The following is an 18,285-nucleotide window of genomic DNA, read 5'->3' as shown; positions in this document are numbered from 1 at the left end:
AAAACAATTATAATAACTGATTTCAAATTTTTTTCTCAGAAGGGGAAGTAGATATGATGTCTCCTTCTGTCCCACACCAAGAGGGTCTTTCTTTCATACAGCTAGGAGATGCTCTCTCGATTAGGGGATAGTGGCTGCAGGAGTTGACTTCTGTTTGTGATGAGAATTTTATATAGATAACTTGAGTTGATTTCCTGACAATACAGTCCTTCATGTGCTAGAGTTTGTCATGCTTCATGACCTTGGTAACCTCAAGCAGAGTGCTTCATTATTTTGTAAAATATTATTTAGTGGGTTTTTGAAGTGTGTAAAAGTAAACACCAACAATAATGACTTATTTCCGAACACTCATATTGATACTTTTAAAAAATAGGTGTATGTACAAGGTTAGAAAAATCAAAGTGTACAGAAAGCTATCAAATGAAAAGAAAACGCATCAGGCAATCCACGCCCTTCTAGGACTTCTCCCAATGCTTACACATTCAATTTTGAAGTCTAGATAAGCAGCAATGGATAAGATACATATGATTCTTCAATATATAAATCAATATAAATATCAATATATCTATATAAACCTATATATGCAGATATTTCTGGGTTTTTTTAATTATCCAAAAAAGACATAATGAACTATGTCTGGCTTATTTACCTACTAATCCATCCTGGAGTCCTTTCCATATTAGCATATACAGAATTACCTTATACTTCTTTTTTTTTTTAATTTAATTTAATTTAATTAATTTATTTATTTTTGGCTGTGTTGGGTCTTCGTTTCTGTGCGAGGACTTTCTCTAGTTGTGGCGAGCGGGGGCCACTCTTCATCGTGGTGCGCGGGCCTCTCACTGTCGCGGCCTCTCTTGTTGCAGAGCACAAGCTCCAGACTCGCAGGCTCAGTAGTTGTGGCTCATAGGCCTAGTTGCGCCGCAGAATGTGGGATCTTCCCAGACCAGGGCTCGAACCCGTGTCCCCTGCATTGGCAGGCAGATTCTCAACCACTGCACCACCAGGGAAGCCCCTTTATACTTCTTAATAACTTGGAGTGTTCCATTAAATGAATATACATTTCATTTAACCATTCCCTTATTGTTGTGTATTTAGATTATTTTTGTAATGTTTTTCTTCTGTTATTTCAAAAATACTACAATGAACGCTCTTATACATCTATTTTGGTGTACTTTTACAAGTTTATCTAGGGGTGAATTCTAATCCATATGTGTAATTGCCGGGTCAATGGGTAAATGCATTGTAAATTTGATCAACATTACTCAGTTGCCTTCTAAAAAGGTTGCCCCAATTTCACTCTTTCCAACAGCATATGAGAGTTGTTGTTTCCTTCCTGCCAGGTCACAGAGCTTTATTTTTAAATTGTACAATTTATCCAGCTCCCCAAATGGAACAAAGCCTTTAAATTATTTTCCCCCTTGCGCACATTTCATCAATACTAACACAGTATAATTTAAAACACTTCACACTCTTAAGTAAGAGTCCGAAGAAGTCAAGCTGTTCGATGTATTCCCATATCTCATTATTTACCACATGTGATCTTTCTCAAAAAATGATAGCCTATTTGTAAGGCTTCCTTATTAATGAAGTTCTAATACATCATAATAAAGGAAATATTCAAATTGCTTATTTCTGGAGGTGACAAATGAAGAGTCATTAAGGTAATTTCTTTCCTGAGAATCACAACTTCAAAAGAGTTCAAGCATTTATATAAACCTTTACACTTGCAGTAAGAAAGTATGCTCTTTTTTTTTCACTAAATAGACATGTTTTAGAATTTATTACTAGGGAAATTTTTTTCTCTCCAAAAGAGCTAATTTGTAGCCTTCTTTTGTGTAATATGAGAAGAGTGTAATTTCCTCTGACTTCCCTTTTACCCTTGCTACCAGGAAGCACAGCACCAGTTTGAAGCCCAAGCAGTGACTTCGAAAAACCTAGACATACTACACCAAGGTAGTAGCTCAACAGTTTTGAGGAAGTAGTCAGCAAATATGTCAAAAGAATACATGATTTTACGACATCTTTTTCCGGTTTAGTTCAAGTGGAGGAGCCTATAACATGTAGTTGAAGGAATCCAATATAGGAATTACCAAGAATATGTCAAATATCCACATCAGCCCCTGAAACTGTGATTAAGAAAATTGAATATTGATTAAAGTAATTTTTACCTTTTGTGATATATATATAAGATTTTCCATTATATCATTCCAGGTTTGTAGGTTACTTTCAACTATTCTAAAACAAATATCAAACAGAAAAACCCCACAACTCTAATTAGATGTCCCCTGACATCTAAAATTATTCCCATTTCCCTTGATTACAGCAAAAAATTAAAAATAAGCTCCATTAATATCTTTAAAAACTGTAACTGAGGGGTGGGATAGGGAGGGTGGGGAGGGAGACACAAGAGGGAGGGGATATGGGAATATATGTATACGTATAGCTGATTCACTTTGTTATACAACACCATTGTAAAGCAATTATACTCCAATAAAGATGTTTAAAAAAAACTGCAACTGCATTTTATGGAGCTTTAATAAATAATAGTGGAAACTTTAAGTACCCTAGGTTCTTATTTAACAGACTCAAAGATTTGTCGTTAGTCACCATTCCCTGTATCCTTCATTGGACAAATCCATCAAGGCCCTCTCAATAGACCAGTCCAATCCACTTATTTTAATATTCCATTCCCCTTCTCCCTTGGCCCCCAAACACATAGAGGAGCCTAGAAATCTCCTATCAACAATGCCAAAACTAGCTTCTGTTTTTGGAAGGAATTTGGGAGATGAGGTTCTATTTAGTCTTCTAAATGGCCTTGTAATTCATTAACATGTACTTATTAACTATTTTCAGAAAGTAATTAAATATGGAGGGCCCAGCATGCGTCTTTTGGTTTTCCTGCCCCACACTATGAGGTCTCAATGGGTAGCAGATACAGATGTGAAGTGTCATATGTGCTTTTATTTATTGACTACTCTTGGCTTATTTTAAAGAGTCCTGAAGCCATAACTTGACTGCTCACTCAGAATAAAAATGAACAATTTGTTAGGGATGCATGAAGATTGCTCTTTTTGTACTTTCTAATATCTGGTTGGCCAGGTCCTGAGTACCTGCTGACTGGCGCAGTTTTCTGTAAAGGAAGATTAAACCTGGGTTTTCATTTTGATTCTTACCAATCAATACTTAATGGGCTTGTGACATTGTCAAGGAGTCTTCTAGAATACAGGATGTGATTCTCCAGGAATCTTCTGAACTTCCCACATTACGGAACATAATGTTGATACAAGTGTGCAGTAAATATCTGTTCTAGCAATGAGCTAGTTTTGAGGGGTTAAGCTAACGTGCAGTTGGAGAACAAAATGAGCATTCCAATGTATTAAAAATATTTTATTTCGTTATTTATTCTTTCCCTTCTATGTGGCATATAATTATATACATCATAGGCAAAGACTAAACACCGGAAAACACTTGTACTAGCAAAGATTAGCTGCCAAATTTATATTGTATTTGATTTAATGTTTTGCCCTGTGGCTAATAATTAATAGGAAAGTAATAGTGAAAGTATAATTATATTTCACAAATGTTTACATATTGTCTTGCATTTCATATTAGGAAGCTGAACTTAGCCAGTATTTTCTTATTTCAAAACTTGCAGTGAAGATAAAATCCCTTAATTAATAATTAACAACTGGTTTTGAGATTAGAAGTACAGATAAGTATTTATGAATGCATTAATTGTTCTTCCTGCCTGAGGACATCTACAAGTCTTGCTCCTAAGCCTTCAAAGATACCCCCAGAACTTCCATGCACAGCAAATATAAATAGAACAATTAATATACGCCCAAACTAAAGTCATAGCCGGGAAATAACTCTATCAAAGTATGGATGACATGACAGAGTCAAAGGGATAAGTGAAGAGACTACAAGAGACTAACTAACCAAAATAGACAATCAACAAGGACCTACTGTACAGCACAGGGAACTCTACTCAATACTCTATAATAACCTATATGGGAAAAGAATCTGAAAAAGAATAGATATACAAATATGTATAACTAAATCACTTTGCTTTTCACTTGAAACTAACACAACATTGTGAATCAACTATACTTCAATATAAAATTAAAAATTTAAAAAAGAGAGAGAGAGAGACTATCAAAGAAGGAGCTGATAACCAACGCAAGGGTAGAGTTAAGGGAAAACAACACCAGGTAGTGAAGCTCCCCAGGGCTGATGAATGGAAGCTCTTACCACCCCTAGCCCAGGAGGGAGCCAATTACAGATCCAGGCAAAAGGCACAGCTGTGGGAGAGGGCACAGAGCAAGAGTCACGGCCACAGGTAGAGGCACACAGGTACTTCCAGGCCAGGGTCCCACAGGGAAGCAGCCAGGGAATTAATGGCCTAAAGTTCTCTCCCCCAAGCTCTGGTGTCCTGCAGGAAGTCAGGGGCCAAGGGAGCCTTGCTGATGCTGTCTGTGGAGGGTAGCTTCCTGGGGAAGGATCTAGAGGGAATCTGGAGGGGCCAATGGAGAATATCCAGCCTATACAACCCTTAAACTTGGTCAATACAAATTTGGGCCCTGGTCTTCTTACCAGCTACATGTTCTGGAGAAATAATTATATGTGTGTATATATATGTGTGTGTGTGTGTGTGTGTGTGTGTGTGTATACACATAGAAAGAATGAGTAAGAGAGAAATTAGCTTTGATCTCAAATAAGAGCATTTGTATATGGCAGCAGGGAATGGCTTAGGCTAAACCATATGAAACTGTCTTTTGTTAGGTCAAAATAATTAACTATTGATCATGTATCAGCAATTTCATAAGCTTTTCCTTACTGCCCTATGGTGGCTATTGAAGGGAAGCTAGAGAGCACATAAACATACAACTTGCAAAAGAAGATTCCAGAGCTAAAATGTCTGTGGGTAGGAATGACAAAGGAGTGTGATGGTTAATGTTATGTGTCAACCTGACTGGGCCAAGGGATGCCCAGATAGCTTGTTAAACATTATTTCTGGGTGTGCCTGTGAGTGTGTTTCTGGAAGAGATTAGCATTTGAATTGGGGACTGAGTAAAGCAGATATCTCTCCTCAGTGTGGGTGAGCATCATCTTTGCGGGTCAAGGGCCTGACTAAAACAAAAAGGCAGAGGAAGGTTGAATTTGCTCTTTCTCTAATTGACTGAACTGAGACATTGATTTTCTCCTGCCCTCAGCATAGTGGTTCCCAGGCCTTTAGACCCAGACTGGAATCTACACCACTGACTCTCTATGCCATCAGCTTTCCTTCATCTCCGGTGTGCAGATGGCAGATCGTGGGACTTCTCAGCCTCCAAATCATGTGAGCCAATGCCTTACAGTCAATCTCTTTCTCTCTCTCAATAGATGGATAGATATAGACAGACCCAGTAGTCCTTCCCCCCTTTATTCATTCCAAGACCCCCAGTGGTTGCCCGAAACTTAGGATATACCAAATCCTCTAGATACTATGTTTTTTTCCTGTACATTAACACCTATAATAAAAATTTTCAATTAGGCACAGTAAGAAATGAACAATAACTAATAATAAAACAGAACAATTATAACAAAAATACTATAATAAAAATTACGTGAATGTGCTTTCTCTCTCTCTCTCTCCACCCCTCTCACAAAATGTCTTATTTAATGTCTTTTCCAACTTAACTAAGCACTTACTGCAGCTGCAACTTTTGCTGTTTGAAGTGCTTCCGCAAAATTAGCACCAATTTCTTTTTCCTTCTTCACAACTGCATGGAAAGGAGATTCATTCTTACAGATCTTACCAACCTCAGCATACAGTTTTCTCTTTCCTTATTAGGTGGAGAAACTTTACTTAAAGGAAGCACTTTACAGCTTCTATTTGGCATATCCAAATTGCTAGCATCACTACTCTTGTGCTTTGGGGTCATTATTAAGTAAAATAAGAGTGACTTGAACACAAGCACTGGGATGCTGAGACAGTTGCTCTGATAACCAAGACGGCTACTAAGTGAGTAACAGGTGGGACACACTGGACAAAGGGATGATTCATGGCCCAGGTGGGATGGAGCGAGATGGTGAGAGATTTCATCACGCTGCTCAGAAAGGCGTGCAATTTAAAGTTCATGAATTGTTAATTTCTGGAATTTTCTATGTTATATTTTTAAACCATGAGTGACCACAGGTAACTGAAACCTCGGAAAGTAAAATCACAGGTAAGGGGGCCCCAACTACTGGTTGTTTCTCTGGAGAACCCTGACTAGCACAAAGGATGATCTTGAAATCACTCAGTGAGTGTTTAGCATACGCTTTGAAAACAGTAGAAGCACAGTCCAAATTCTACCAGTTCCTAGAAGAGGAAAGTCCTCACCACTAAAGGTTTCTTCTTTTGCATGATGATGAAAAAGCAGAGCAGCCAGCCCAGTGGGTACTAAACAAATATATGCTGAATGAATAACTAAATGATTTCTAAGGTCCTTTACAATTCTAAATTTCTGTAATCCTAGGTGAAAAGTTGTGTTATATTTAAAATATATGCTATATATGACCTAATGGAGAATATAAGTGACAAGGGCCCAAAGGCCAGAGCTGAAATGTGGTCCCTCTGTGAACTCAGCTGTGTTCCAGCAATCATGAGTCCTCCGCAGGATCAACCAGTTATTATATTTGCATGAGGCCCAAAACACCTCATAGAAGACTAGAGCTGGACCCTCTTTAAGTTCCCACACTCCGAGAAAGTATTTGGGGAACATCAACGACCCTTTCACCTCCTGAGCAGTGCACAACATTGGGAGGAAAGATACCCAAAGTAGAGTCAAGGTCACAAACTTGATCACTCATTGGCGGTTAGAAAGGAGGGATTATTTTCAGTGCATCAGAGGGTTTTCTCAGGTCACTGGACTGTAAACTCTATAAGGGCAGGGATTCTGGGTTTTTCCCTTCATTGCATATTTAGTGCCAAGCACAGGCTGGCACTGAATATAGGAGCTCAATGAATCTCTGCTTAATAAGTGAACCCCAATTTCTTCTGACCCACGTAACTAGAGATACGTGCATTGGTCATAGAAAACAGCAGCTGAAATGAGAAGAATGAGAAAGCCAAGTGCTGAGTGGTTTTACTAGAGTTGTATGACGTAAACTTTTTTTTTTAACTACCTAGGAAATGAGTGTAACATGGGTAGAGAGAGTTTCTCTCCACCTCACCTCAAAGTGGTGTTCCCTCGAGTGGCGTGATTTGCTACGATCATATCAGGACACTGCAGCACCACTGGGGCAGCTCCAGCAAGGGGCAGAGACGGACACCTCAAGATGAATTGTCTAAGGCCAAGAGGCCTCGTATCAGCAGAGCCCCCGGAACCCACATTGAGCACAGGAAGCCATGGAAAAGAAGGTCACCAGCAGACAGCCAAGAGGATGGCTGCCCCTTGTAAGCAAGGGACATCCCGTAAGGGAGGATTTGGGGGCCCAGATTTCGTTTGTTTTACCACACAAGCTGAACCTGGGCCTGAGAAGACATGGGTGAAACCCATAAAGACGATGTTCTAAATTGTCCAGCTCATTGTAATTTAGTTGCTAACCAATATTTTTCTTTCAAAAATGTTTTACAAATGATATTCCAAGTAACATTTATTTTAAAAATCCTAATTCCTGTCTATAAATGGATTCCTAGTCATAGGTATCACCATGAGCTAATTCCTTAACGTTTCTAAGTTCTGTGTCTTTATGTGAAAAATGAGAATAATAATAATAGTAATAGTAAGAAGAAGAACCTACCTCATATGGACGCTGACAGGATTAAATATGGAATTTCCTTTAAAGTCCTTTGCACAGCACTGGGCTATGTTAAGTGTCCAAAAAATGTTAAACAGCTAGTTGTAGTAGTTTAGTATAATCTTATTCTATAACATAGAAAACGTGTTTGGGACTTTGGAAACTTCAAAGTGTAACTAAAATGTTATTCCTTTTGAATTCATCCAACACTAAGGGATTCTCACCACTGCTAGCTATCAGAAAAAGGCTAATCTATTAAATTCTCTTTTATGTGATTCTTAAACATCTGACATTTGACATTGGTCAATTAAGAACAAAGCAGGAAGTATGTGTAGTAAGCACAAATGTATAGCCCAAAATAAAACACAGCATCCTTATTGCAAGAGGCCTATAAAGACACACATAGTTTTTAGTGACTTTCCTCAAGTTTAGCATTGTGGTAGCCCAGCAAAGCAGTTAAAGGAGTTCTGTATTAAGGCTAGGTTTCTATAGATGGGGTAAGCTGAGGACTGACCCAGTTACCGCAATATTTAAGTCTGTTCCTCTGTATTTTGTTCGGGGGGAGACTTTGCAAACAACCAGCACAACTAGCTCTTAGTCAACAGAGTTAGATCTTAGTCAACAGATTTATGACACATAAATAAAACTCCCTAAACTATTTATGACACATAGATAAAACTCCCTGGAATATTTCAGACCTACACTTGAATTTAAATGTTATAATTTGAGGATTTATATACTCCAAACACACCAATTCCTTAGCACAATTTTACTTTCACTTTATGAAAGTGGCATTGGCCAAAGAGTATCTTTGAGACAATGGATATACCAAACACATAAAGGCATTATTAATACATAATTCTAGCCTTAAGTCAGGCAACTCCAAATTCCTTTTTTGAGACTTGACATTATTATATTATTACCTATGTGGCTTTGATACCAATAGTTTACACGCTATAGTTTCAGCATATCTTTCCTATGCTGTTACTATATAAGGGTGCATCAAACCGCAAATACAAACAGCATAGTAATTCGATATATTCCTTTTTTGGGAAAAAGAATAACTTCCATTTTATTTTAGAGGAATAGAGGTGCAGTCCACATCCTGATGTATGTGGAGACACAATTTGAGGCATAAAAATGACCAGATTGATTTCATAGCAATGTGCTTTAAAGGAATAATCATTGCATAAAGTTTCCACCAACTAACCAATCAATCAACTGCCTACTTACTGAGCACTCAGTAAATGCAAGCCATAAATGCCCTCCTTTCTGTTCTTTTTCAGCGGAAGTGTCAAAGTCATGCACTTCTACAAAAACAATTTTCCCCATGAACTCCTCTATGTTTTGACCATGACAAGGTAAAAAACCTTGAATTCTGCTCATTTTCCTTGGTAATAAAAGCTATGTCTAGACTCCTACTTCAATTTCTTGCCCCTATGATTTCACTGCAATGACCAAGCAGCATGAAAGATTGTTTTATTACTTTATGGCAACTTAAACTTGCTTTGATGTTTTTCTACATGAATTTTCCAGGGGAAAAGAAAAGGAAAAGAAAAAAATACTTGGCTACTTCAGCAAGCCCAAAGATGAATAATTTGGTATAAATTAATGAGCATCATTAATAACAATTTGAAACACAACCTCCCACAAATATTAGTACCTAGAGTGCAACAAATATGATAATAGAATAGCTGTCTAAGCCCACTCACTGCAAAAATAAGTTAATCACTTTATTAATATTAAACTTTTTCTCAGGAACATTTTCTGGAGTAAACCATGAAATGTTATTGATATCATTTACATCAGAATAATAAATGACTCACTAGAAATTTGTAACAGTGATTCCAAATTCTTTTTTAAGTATATTGAAGTCAATCTCAATTTAAATGTAAGACACAAACACAGTGAGTCATTGAGCCTATTTTAAGTGAAAACATGCATGAACATAGCTCTTCTTTAATAGTGCCTTCACGGACCAACTCTGTTTTCATTTTTCACCCTATATTTTTGGTATAATAAAAGGTACATAGTATTACCTTCAATTTCCTTCTCTATTTCTATAGTATTTACAAATAAACTTATTATATGTGAACCAGTACATATTTAAAATAACAATATTTTCATAATATCTGACTCCAAGAGTGAGACAAATATAGAACATTCAGAGACTAGAGGCAATTGCCAAAATGAAATCTAATGAGGGCCAGAGATCCCAATGCCAGAAATAGGTCAAAAACATGGAAATATGTCAGAAAAGATTTTTGGTTATGACCCTGAGCAAACATGTTCCTACGGAACCATTTTGTCCTCAGGTTCCTTCCCTCCAATTGACCAGCGATATGACTGGAGTCTGCGGATGTCAGTTTCAGCTAAGCGACACAGGAGTCCTTTCCTCATAGACGAGGGCACCAAGGGCAAGTCAGAAGCCAAGCAGAGCCTGATAAGAGTTTCTGAAATGGTGCTTCAGTTTCACTTTGAGCTGGGTAAGCCCATCAGTAGCCAGGTACGTTTGGCCTATTTTGTATCTTGTAAATGGCTAAAGAATTAACCAACTGAGCCAAGGGAGGGAAGGGTCTTCATATCTGAAGTGTTAAATAACTGTTGGTCTTTAAAGATGTTAATTAGGTGTTTAAAATCTTGAATTTTTTCCCCCTAAACTCTCTACTCTGGGTAGAATTTAGGCCAGGACATTAAATTCAAATAAATATTTTCTATAAGAATATTCTTCATATTTTCTTCATACATCTCGCATCTTTTGTACTGCCAAGTTACTTTTAGCATATGTGTTCATATGTGTATACATATGCATATATATAAATTACCTAATTTATATATAATTTATTTAATATATTATATAAACATATTTATATTATATACATATACTATTTTCTAGAGATTTAATACATTCTAACTCAAGCTACAGAGTTTTTTGTTTTTTTGAATTTTATTTTATTTATTTTTTTATTCAGCAGGCTCTTATTAGTTATCCATTTTATATATATTAGTGTAAATATGTCAATTCCAATCTTCCAGTTCATCACACCACCACCCCTTGACATCAGCATTTTATCTCAATTAACACCACTTGTTTGCATGTCCTTGCAATCCCAGACTGTACTTCCAGGTCTAAGCTGCTACTTAGATACCTTAAAATAGGTCAGTGGTGGATAATGTCATTTATACCTTGCTATTTCTTACAAAATACACTAAATGTCTTAGGGAAAAAATAATTCTCTGGCATCCAATAATATCTCAGTCATTTTCAATAAATTAGGGATGTGCAGTCATTGCTTTAAAAAATTCTGTGAGCTGTGGCATCACTCAGGGGTTCAAAGTCATGAGTTAACAATCAAGCTCTCTGCTAGAGTTTGACTCTGTAGACCCAGCCAATGGAAGCTGAATCAAAAGCTTGGATTGTAAGTAGTGGGAAAAATTCAAGCTAGTTTTAAGTCAAAAGGGGAAAAGGCTGAGTAACAGTGAAAAATTATCAAAGTAGAGGTTTTCTGCCCCTTTGGTCCTCTTTTCCTCTCTAAGAAAGAATGATACATGCTTATATGGGAACCAAATCTTTGTAATGTTGTTTGAAGTATGGGAAAAAATAAATTTATTTTTAAATCTATATAAATGAGTTAGAGAGAGGAAAATGGACAAAGAGACCATTGAGGAGAGAGAATGTGCAGGATGGTGTTTTGGTGAGCTGGGGTGGGGGGGCTTGCCTAGGGGAAAAAGAGGGTTGTAAAAGTAGAATTTAGCAGAAATTTCATTGTGTGTTGAATAAGGCTAATTGCCCCTTGGCTGCCATATTGTCCCCAACTCTACTCTCAAAAACAAACAAACAAAAAAACTATTAAAAAATTTAAACTACTCCTCAAGGCTTATTTACCAGTAAGTCATGCTGTTATTGGAGGGGGCATTTTAATTAATTTATTTGTTTGCTTAACATAACCTAATGCTCAGCATTCTCTCAGAGGGGCTTTTTTTTTTTTTTTTTTTTTTTTGCGGTACACGGGCCTCTCACTGTTGTGGCCTCTCCCGTTGCAGAGCACAGGCTCCGGACGTGCAAGCTCAGCGGCCATGGCTCACGGGCCCAGCCGCTCCGCGGCATGTGGGATCTTCCCGGACCGGGGCACGAACCCCGCGTCCCCTGCATCGGCAGGCGGACTCTCAACCACTGCGCCACCAGGGAAGCCCTCTGAGGGGCCATTTTTGCCTAAGCTCCCTGCCACACCTGGCTTTATCCCCTGGGGCCAAGGTCAGGTCCCTTCGGCCACTTGGCTGCTGGGGCGTAGAGCTATGAGGAAGAGGCAGGGCGGGGTGATACAGGCACAGGCAGGTGAGCAAAATATGATTTAGAGAAAAGTACATTAAGTTTCTATTAGAAGGACTGTTCATTCAGTTTCATGGATCTAGAGTGAAAAGTGACGAAGGCTCATGGCCGCCATTATCCATGGAATGATTTGCGATTCACGTTTTCAGCTCGCTGCCTCACAACTACTCACCTGGCCTCCAACTCACCACTACAGCTGATTTCTCTGAGAATGTTGCTCTTTACTCAGCATTTTCTTCGGTCCCCCAAATCTGGCTTTTATTTACCAAATCACTTAAACCATTCACAGAATCCATTAGTCCCAGGGGCTTGAGGTGACATTAGGGCACGACTAGAAATTTTACAAATTGACATGAGACTCTAGGATTTGGGGTTGTTTTTCAGTTTTGCTTCCCTCATGATCTATATTCTACATAATTAAGGGCTTTTCCCCCACGAATGGCTTAAACCGTGGTTTCAATGTCTTACAAACAGCAAAATACCCCATTAAAATCTGTCCAAAAGGTAAAATTTCTCTTAATTAAAAGCTCAGAGTACACCTGGCACATTGTTTGTTTTGCTCATGGCACAGCCCATGTAGGTTTACCAATAAATCATGTAACTGGAAAATTTTAAATATCACTTTGCCAGTGGTATCTTTGCTTTTCGTAGTCCTCTTTGAATATAGTTTAAAGTTCTTTCTCTTAAATGACACAAGCTCTTCTAAAATTGGCTGCTGAATGACCTACACAGGACTGAGAGAAGGAATCTAGAAACAGAAACATTACAAAATACTGAACCGAAAAGATAAATTAGGCATAATCGGTTTACTTAACCACGTAATCTTTCTCTTTTTCTTCTTAATTCTGTATTTAGATACAAAGTAAACATTCCCACTTCTGCAATATTTGGAACACAATAATATAAATAGCTATGGCTCTATATGTGAAGGATAAATGCAGTCCTATTTCCATATGCTCAACAGAAATATTTCAGGTCCAGTCGTGACATTGTTGGAACTCAATGATATTAAACACGACCATCCCAACCCCCTAAACTAGGAAAAGACAAGACACCTACATTTTGTCGTTGTTCTTTGAAACCCTATGGTCAATGAATGATGACAAGAATGCCATCTGGGTATTATTTACCAGTGTGATGGAGTTTTAGTGTGACACCAATCCGTGTCCATCTAGGAGTTCACTATGTCTGGCCCTGACTGGAAGAACTGTGGGTAAAGCCTAATAGTAAGGAATCTGTCCTAAAGAAAAAAGAGTGGATGGAAGAGAAGTCCAAGGATAACAGGACAACATGAAAGAGAAGGGCAACTCTTAGTATGTTGCTCCTATATTCCACAGGCCTTACTGCCACTCCAGGTTTTGGGTCAGAAGCTAAAACAATACTGAAAGAATGTGTTTTTAGTGAGAGTGTAACATTACATACAATAGAAAAAAATATATAACGTAAAGAAAGATTTTGACTATTGATTTTTTACTACTAAATCATTTTAGTGTTGACTTATTCAGGCTTCTGAGAATACCAGTAGACCTCCAGCCAATGGACAAGACAGTGACTGGTACGTGGGACATGGCACCAACAGTTTCAGCAGCAGCCAGAGGAGAAGCAGGCACAGCATGAACCTCAGGATCCCTTACACTGGGCATGGGACAGCACAGACAATGGCAGGTGCAGCAGCAGCCTCTGCCATGGGGCACTCCAGTGGCAGAACACCTTTGGTGGGTGTGACCAGTGGTTACATTGGCAGCAGATGACCACAGGGTACCAGAGCAGAAATGAAGAAAATAGTGGACACGGTATTGAGTGTAAGAGGATTGTGTTCATGAGCACATAAGGCACACCCTCTAAGACAAAGGGGGCATTTGAGGCCATCACAATGATCAAGAATGCTACTGAAATTTAATAGATGAGGGTTATAAAGCCTAGATCTCTGCCTTGTGTAGGATAAGGCTGATGTTTATTTGGAATGTATTGGTAAGGTGCAGAGTCCAGTGCCTGTTTGAATAGTGAGATATCCATTCTCATCGGCCAAGGCACATACCACAACAGCTGTTACTATGTTGAATATCGCTCTGTGCAAAACAATAAATTCTCCCCCACCCTATATCACTTTTGAATGTCTCACTGGACATTGAAGTGGATGAAAAGCCTGTTGGTAATTATTTTAACCTGGAGCTTGACTCCATTCTATATATAAACCCCAAGTTTTAACATACACTGAGTTTTTCAGGAGTGCGATTTCATAGTCAAGCAAGGTTTTGCTTGTGACTGTCTCAAGAGTTGTTCACTGACAGCAATGTGACCCATGGAATCTTAGTTTCCTTACGATACAACTGCACCAATCTGAATTTGTACCTGTCACATTCATGGAGATTCCAAATAAAAGAGGGAGCATTTGGGCTTCCCTGGTGGCGCAGTGGTTGAGAGTCCACCTGCCAATGCAGGGGATACAGGTTCGTGCCCCGGTCTGGGAAGATCCCACATGCCGTGAGCGGCTAGGCCCGTGAGCCATGGCCGCTGAACCTGCGCGTCCGGAGCCTGTGCTCCGCAACGGGAGAGGCTACAACAGTAAGAGGCCCGTGTACCACAAAAAAAAAAGAGGGAGCATTTGACTATTTCATTACTCCTTATGCTGTCATTATGCCTAAACATTTACATATTAGATTACAAATTGTTACACTATAAAGTACTTGCCTTTTATTTGTCCTTTATATAAAAGTTAGGGCATTACATTAGGGCTTGTTGAAATTATGTGTATAGGTAAGTTACAGATACTTCCTTCCAGATCAATCAGAGATTAATAAATAAATTTATCTATAAAGAATGTGAGGTCTGATAGGAATGAATGAAAAGATTGCTTTAGGATGATCCAAAAGTGATTGGAAGCAGGATTCTGAGATGAAGAGGCCTGAAGATAGTGAGTGTAGGTGGAGGCAAAGAAATGTTTTTGTGACCATTTTAAGATCCTAGCTTTAAGTTGCATCGCACAGGGAGATCAGCTCGGTGCTTTGTGACCACCTAGAGGGGTGGGGTAGGGAGGCTGGGAGGGAGACGCAAGAGGGAGGGGATATGGGGATATATGTATATGTGTAGCTGATTCACTTTGTTATACAGCAGAAACTAACACACCATTGTAAAGCAATTATACTCCAATAAAGACGTTAAAAAAAAAAAAAAAAAGATCCTAGCTTTATTCCCAGGTTAGTGAATCCTGAAAAACATGGGTCTCACCAACTGGATAGGAGCAGTGGTTAGTACTTATCAACAAATATTTATGGAAAGACTTACTGAAGCAACCAATATTTATGGAAATTCTTATTAAATACTTAATGTTCGTGGGTTGCTGACTCTGTGTGAGGCATTGTTCCAAGTACTTTAAGTGCACGAACTCCTTCGATCCTCTTACCAACCCCAGGAGGCAGAGTCATTATTTGTCCCTACACTGCAGACAGAAAACTGAAGCATGGAGAAGGTAAGAAACTTGCCCAAGGACAGTGGGCTATTAAGACGTCAAGATGGGATCCACACATATGCAGCCGGGCTCAGTCTGCACTCGCCACTACCCGACAGCAGATGTGCCATCAGGTCAAAGCAATTACTTGTTCTGACAGAAATCATATATCACCCACAAAACGTAATTTTGTTCTACTTACATTCATTAATTTCACATCCCCAGATTGCTGCTTTATAAACCCTTTTGGCAGCACAGCCAGTGAATTCTAAAAGCCCTCCCAAAAATGTCAGAAGAGCAGCTTTGAAGAGCCAGGACTACTAATACTTGGTCCTTCCACGTGGCCCAAAGTGGTCACTGTCATTCCAGAGGCCCAGACCTCAGGTTGGTGGCTACACCCACATCTGAGTTGCCCCAAACCCCAGGCATACGGCTGCGGTATGAGGTTTGTCACGTGAAATTTTCTACTTTGCCTAAAAATGGTTGTGGATGGCTTGAGGAGCTGAGCCTGAGTGGGCACATCAGATAAAAAGGGAACAGAAGAAAGGTAGAGAGGACCCTCAAGAAAGTGCCAGTGAGCACTGAGGACATGAGCTTCTGACTCTCCCAGGGTAGGCAATTCCCATCTGTTACTGAGTTCCCTATTAAAAAACTAAAACAAACAAACAAAAAAGACTAAAGCGAAACAATCTTCTGCCTGCAGCAAATTCACTTAATATCTCCTTATATGTAAATATTATGATAAATAAGAAATTATAAGAATTACTTTAGTTGATCAAATAATAATATTGATGATTAATAATGATAATAATAATAATAAAGTGGTAAACAAGTTCCCTTTCTCATTAGGCCCAGGTATTAGGCTTTCTTAAATAGCTCCTTTCTTATTTTCTTGCATTATAAGGGACAGGCTTAAAATACAGTATAGTGGCTCACGCTTGTTACAAGAGGTATAGCATGGTGCCTGAGATATGGATCTGCTCCTTTCCAGCTGTGTAGCTCAGACATTCTTGGAGCTTCCATTCCTCTATCTAAAGAAGGCATATCAGTATCTGCCCCACAGATGGTTACAGAGGGTTAAAAGAGTAAGTAGATAAAGGGCTTGACACAGTGTCCAACACATGATAAGTAAAGAATTAATGTTACCACGTGTTATTATTTGAGGGTAATTTATCTATAATATAACCTTGTGGCATAAATAATGAAGCCCCAATCTATTTGTAAAACAAACACAAAATTACTACTAATCGTGTTTGATGACTATCTATATTCAACCTCTAACTTTAGATAAATACTTGGGCATCAATAGGCTTTCTTTCCATATCAGCATGCCTCCAAAAAGAACAATATATATTGTTGTGACAGTTTTATGTCAGTCTGAAAAACTGAGCACCTCATTCAATTTTTCTCTCTGAATCAATTCATGGATATCTTGAGCAATATAGAAATAATACTTTAATATAACTTTTATAGATTTACAACACATATTCTTTTATAAAGCATTTGCATGACAACTCTGTGAGGAAAGAATGGTCACTATAATTGTTCCTATCTTCCAAGTCTAGAAAAGAGGCACAAATGGACCAAGTACTTTTCCCAGAGTCATGTCACTATACTTAGTAGCTGGGTGGAACTAGAATTCAGGTCTCCTCATACAGGGACCACAGGATTCCTGACTTCCGCCTTCACTAGGTTGAAGGTTAGAATTCTTCTGACCTCTTAGGCTAGGATTCTTACCACTACTTATGAGTCCACCCAGAAATGGATGAGGCAAGAGAGTCCTTCAAAAGGCCTTCTCAGTTAATGTGGCTGAATTACCTACTTTTGTCTATTTAGGGGTAAGTTGACCCTTTGATAAGCTACACATTTTCTTGCGAAATGACTATCAACACTGGGATTGTACTGCTGCTATGACTATGATATCATTTTTACCATTAGGTGGTGCTAAGAGAAGTTTAAAGAAAATCATCCCAAAAGTTATCGAAGCAGTGAATCACAGGATTTGAACGGGGTTTACCATATAATAGAGTCTATGCGTCTCTCCCAGACAGAAGCACACCCAACCCATCATCAAAGAGTAAAGCATCTTCCAAAACAATCCCATTCATTCAGTTAATTATACTTCTGCCAAGATACGTAACCTTTCTAATCATAACTTCAACTACAGATGAAGGATTCTAAGATTCTATTTAGGGAAATGAATGTATTTCACTTTGTAGCTTGCTGCAAATCCCATTTTGGGTTTTTATCAATATATATTTCAACAGGATCTGTCAGACTGGAAGACACTAAATGTCTATCAAAACGTATCAGTCCTAATAAATCATATTATTAATTATTATGGTTACAATGAGAACTTCAAGAGACAAGTCACAACAAGTATCATCTTCCCACAAATAAATGTGTAATGTAACATACACTTTATGAAGTTGTGTGCCTTAGGGCTAATGCATCACTTTAGTGGGTTTTCATTTCCTAATATCAATGATATCTTGCAAATCAAAAGTCAGTTCATAGCCCTGGAGTTCCATGAAAATGAATGAACAAGCCATGAGCACTGCAAACCTACTAACACTGTTTTTCTTTCATAACACTTGTAATTTTGTTGTTGTTGTTCAGTATCTACCTCTACCACCAGAAGAGACTGGGTAAGAGATTTTCTTGAAGTTCAACATACTATATCCTCCAACACCAAAATCTCTGTGTCTCTCTGTCTGTCTCTCTCTGTCTCTGTATATAT

The 18,285-nt window shown here is 38.4% G+C and overlaps 1 protein-coding gene across 2 annotated transcripts in view; it reads right to left on the bottom strand.

Moving 5' to 3' along the window:
- Positions 1 to 18,285, bottom strand: part of CPED1 (cadherin like and PC-esterase domain containing 1) — a gene marked incomplete at both ends in the record, with an annotated part of 313,895 nt that overhangs the window by 212,257 nt on the left and 83,353 nt on the right. The window lies entirely within an intron of this gene.

This window comes from Hyperoodon ampullatus, assembly GCF_949752795.1.
Source record: "Hyperoodon ampullatus genome assembly, chromosome: 9".
Lineage (NCBI taxonomy): Eukaryota > Metazoa > Chordata > Mammalia > Artiodactyla > Ziphiidae > Hyperoodon > Hyperoodon ampullatus.
The sequence above is the reverse complement of the archived record's forward strand: the minus strand, read 5'-3'. Positions and strand labels throughout refer to the sequence as shown.